This window comes from Megascapheus bottae, chromosome 9 (assembly GCF_031878675.1).
Source record: "Megascapheus bottae isolate mThoBot1 chromosome 9, mThoBot2.hap1, whole genome shotgun sequence".
NCBI lineage: Eukaryota > Metazoa > Chordata > Mammalia > Rodentia > Geomyidae > Megascapheus > Megascapheus bottae.
Genome location: NC_143517.1, coordinates 47,372,607 through 47,377,980, shown reverse-complemented (window position 1 = coordinate 47,377,980; position 5,374 = coordinate 47,372,607).

The window sequence follows — 5,374 nt, the reverse complement described above, 5'->3', positions numbered from 1 at the left end:
AATTATATTGTCTATGGGAATAGAATGTATGTGTGAGTATAGATAGATAAATAGATACAAAGCTAGATATTATATATACACATTCTTCTATATACTCTAATAAGATATATAATGATATCAATATGAATACAAGAATTATAAGAATAGTAGAGTCTAAATCTATTTAACACATCCAGTAGAATCTGAGCCTTCTTGAAGCCTGACTATGCCTAATACATTAAAAATTATATATGATTTGTTATAGTTTCCATTTGGGAAGTAAGAAATGTAGCTTATTATAATCTATATGCTAACAAAGATAGAATAATGCTATATCTTAGATGCCTATGTGCTTTGATTTTTTTCATTCAATTTGACATTTTCCTTGTCCAAATAAACTATTGATAATTACCTTCATTCATTTGCTTCCTACCATCCCTGTCTGTAGAATAGGAAGTTTGTGTAAATGCTGGCCAAAGAATACCTGCCTGCACTGGAGGAGAATAAAGTACCTTAAAAGAAAGTTGAAAGTCACAGAATGCCATTACCTCACTCTCTCAAAATTTTAAATTCAATAGCAGTGAGTAAATCTAAATCATGAGCAACAATAGTATCTGACATCATTGCTGTTAGAGTTCTCTTTTCAAAGGGATGACATCATAACTCGCATTACCTTCATAATTAAATCAGAGTAGTAGAATTTGGCTTGCTCTGTCTTTCCAACTATTTAAAGAAATATTTTCCATGTTTAATTAAATAGAAGTAAACAGCAGGGGAAAAGCAGATTACTAGCAAACAGAAAGTAGTTCTCTTCTGCCAAATTTACTGATGAATTTAATTAATTTTTTACCTCTGTGATCACAATTTATGTTCAGTTACAGAAACTACCTTGAATAATAAATGTGGACACTGAAAGAACTAAAGTAACTTCTTTTAAAGTTCAAATTGGGTAATTTATTTTTTAGTGTCTTAGAAAATGAACAAAGAATGGTTCTATATATGATTAGGATTCTTAGAATAAAACCAAGTATTCCAGCAAGAGTATGATATAAACATCAGGTCTAAAAACATACAATTCAAGAAATAAACATTGCAAGTATGTTCTGTGATGTTTAAAGTTACAGGCCAATGTCTATTGTATTTAAGCAACAATCATATCACACACCATATTAGAATAAACCAGTAAATAAATATTTACAAGATAGACAGTTAAATAATTTTTAAATAATTTGCTATGTTTTCATCAGTTTTTGTTTTTGTCAGTCGTGGAACTTGATCTCTAGGCCTGGGTGTTATCCCTAAGCTCTTCAGCTCCTACCCCTTGAGCCATAGCGCCACTTCCAGTTTTCTGGTGGTTAATTGGAATTATGAATCTCACAGACTTTCCTGACTGGTCTGGCTTTGGACCACAGGCCTCAGATTCCAGCCTCCTGACTAGCTAGATTTACAGGCATGTGCCATCGCACCAGCTTACACCACTATATATATGTATATATATATGTATATGTATATATGTGTATGTAGATATACACATATATATATATAACATGATAATGTTTGGAATGATTTTTTTAAGCAGTCTACAAAAACTTTCTCAACAAATGTAAATATATATATATATATATGTGCTAAATTATATATTGTAATACAGAAAGGGAAACTGAAGTACTGCAAATTTTCTTCATATTTACATTCCCACTCCTCCGAGCCACCTTCTAATTCAATAAATAAATTCCATCTCCTAGGTTTCTTCAATGTCATTAGGAGTGTTAATTCACTAAATCTTAAATGGAACTCCACTTTTCTCTCCACAACTATCTTACTGAGAAATTTCTAATAATGAAAAATTTTGCTATTTGACTATTAGGTAATATTGAGACAGTTAATAATTTGGTCTAGGGGCTTTAAAATATGATTGCAAGTTTATAGTAAGATTTCTGAAAATAGTATTTAATTGTGTAATAAATATATTTTTTCACATAAGCATAAAATATATAGAAATTATGATTTTAATAAACAAATAGGGGTTGTCATAATATACAGAAATATGCTCATTATTGTTTAGAATTATTCAATTTCACAAGCAAAAATATGTCAAATAATATATTGGATATTAATTTGCTATAGTCTATATAACTACTTTAAATTATACCAGTTGTCTGAATAAACAACAGAAAGTCTATTATTAGAAATGCACATCTGAACTATTTGCTGATTAGTGTTCATAGTAAAGAATATATATACTTAAAAGTCTCATCAATTCTCAGTTCTGAAGTACATTTACTCTCTATTCCACCACGTAGTTTCACATGGATAAATAGCTGATCTGTAAATTCTTTTTAAGGTATATTGTTAAATTATACTTAAATTTTATATGCCTCTTCTCTCTTCCATTTCTAGCCATTAAGAAAATTTTCTTAATAGCCAGGGATGTGGAGTAATTCCAAACTATTGACTATATGTTGGGAATTTGTATTTCTTATTTTGAGATGCATCTGTTTGGTTCCTTTGCCCATTTATAAATTAAATCATTGATTCTCTGGAGGATTGTTTACCTTTAGGTATATTCAAGGGAATAGACTATTATCAGGCATATTGTCAATCAAAATCATCCCATTCTATTGGTTGCTTTTTAACTTATTGACTACATCACTCACTATATAGAAGCTTTTTTAGCTTCATGTCATCTCATTTCTTGATTTCTGGGCTCCTGGAATTCTGTTCAGTAGTTCTTGCCTATATCAATAAGTATAGTGTTTGCCCTACAACATCAGAAGCAATTTTTTATGTAGACTTTTATTCTCTTTTACATAAAGCATGAAATGACAGAATATAAACTATAAGCATTGATGGGGTGGAATTTAAGTTTGAACCTAAGATCTCATGTTTATCTCTTGTATTTTGGTTGACAACTTATTAGCTGAGCCACACCTCCAACTTCATTATTTCTTTTCATAAAAGTCAAATACAAAGATTTGTATTTTACTTACTGCATTTGATTGATGTTTCCAACTTTCAAAAAATAGGTCTTACAGTACCATAGGGACGAGCCAGGGCTGTTACATCTAGAAAGTATGGAATCATAAATAATACTTTACCTAAATATTCACCATCCATTGTTATTCTGTCAGAAATCTATCATATCGTTTCAGACATTGACTTTATTTCCATCTTGCTATATCTTTTATATCCTATGAGCCATAGAAGTTAGGTTGCTAATATTAGAACCACCAATAAAATGAAAATTGCTCTTTTCCTGGTGCCATTGCTCACATTGGGTGTAACTTTTCAAGCATAGAAATTAAATTTGCCTCAAGAAGTCTAACTGAAGAGTCAGACTCAAGGAATTTTCAGTGGAAAACAAAACAAGAAGCTCAAATATATATAAATATATGTGTTTATGTACTATATGTATGTATGATGCATGTTTATACTTATTTAGGAATGTATATGTGTGTATGTATGTACATATACATGTACATATATTTTAGAGTAAGATAGACTTTCACATTTATGAAAAATTGGCTCTGTGAACTGGCTTCTGGGAACCATTGAAAAGAGAAAAAACGTACATATTTAATTATGCTGTCAGACATATCTTTCCCTGGTAAGTAAGAGAACATATATCAAGTTGGTAGTTATTTTCTCTAAAGTATCAACAATATTGAAATAAGTTAAATACATCTTCTTCTGAATAAATATCAAGTAGACCAAGAGATTATTTCTCTAATAATAAGCACTTGTATTTGTTCAATTTTGGTAGTTTATAATTTGTTATAAATGACATACATTTTGACGTCAAGGACAGGTGATAAGGGTTTAACGAAGAAATGCAGAATTTTATTATTATAATCAGAATTTTAAACTATTAGGAAATTAGACTGAGATTCAATGGAAAGCTTCAAAACAGTTTATTATAATGATGGATAGAAAAAAGGATAATAGAAGGCATGGTGGCTCATGCCTATAATCCCAGCTAGTCAGGAGGCTTAGATCTGAGGATCAAAGTTCAAAGCCAGGCCAAGCACAAAAGGACCTTAGACTCTATTTTTCCCATATATTTTTATTGTATTTAATAGAAGGGTTACATTATATTCACCAGATAGAAGGTGTATTATTTGACAAGTATTGATACACTTTCTCATGTCTTAGTCACCAAAGAAATCTTTCTTGTGTTGAGTAAAACTCAAAACAAAGATAAAAAGATTATAGGAATTTGAAAAATGGAAATATAAAGAAAATAGAATGGAAGAAAGATAGCCTCTTCAACAAGTGCTGCTGGCAGAACTGATTAAGAAACTGCAGAAAACTAAAGTTGAATCCTTCTTTGTCACCCTGCACTAGAATTAACTCCAAATGCATCATAGACCTGGAGGTAAAAGCTGACACACTGAAAACTTTACAAGAAGGAATAAGAGATACACTAGACCTCCTTGGCACAGGTCGAAACTTTCTTAATAAGGATCAAGAATCACAACAAATCAGAGAAAGGCTGGATAAGTGGGACTGCATTAAACTGCAGAGATTTTGTATGGCAAAGGACATAGCTAGTAAATTAATTAGGAAGCCTACAGAGTGGGAGAAGATCTTCACCAACCATAGAGCGGACAAAGGCCACATATCTAAAATATATCAACAGCTCAAAAAGTTGAATTACTCCAAAACTAATCTCCAAAGTAACAACCATCGCATTAAAAAATGGGCCAAAGACTTAGAGTCTTCTCTGAAGAAGAAACAAAAATGGCCTATAGACACATGAAGAAATGCTTGACATCCCTAGCAATAAAAGAAATGCAAATCAAAACAAATCTAAGATTCTATCTCACTCCAGTTACAATGGCCAGGATCAGGAAAACTAATAACAACAGATGCTGGAGGGGATGTGGCCAGGAGAGATCACTACTGCACTGTTGGTGGGAGGGCAGACTCGTTCAACCATTATGGAAAGCAGTATGGCAGTGCCTCAAAGGCTAAACATAGAGCTTCCCTATGACCCAGCAATTCCACTATTTGGCATTTACCCAATCATCCAGAAATTACGGCATACTAAATCTACTAGCACAACAATGTTCATTGCAGCATTATTCACCATAGTAAAGATATAGAACCAACCTAGATGTCCCTCAGTTGATGAGTGGATCAACAAGATGTGGTATTTGTACACAATGGAATTCTATGCTGCTGTCAGAAAAAAACGACATCGCCCCATTTGTTAGGAAATGGAAAGACTTAGAAAAAATCGTATTAAGTGAAGTAAGCCAGACTCAAAGGAACCTAGGTTGAATCGTTTCCCTCATTTGTCATAATCTATAGAAACTTTGGGCTCTCCTAGCAAAGATTTGCAATACAGCAGAACCTTGATACATAAGCCATATAGTATGAAGCTACTTGAAAA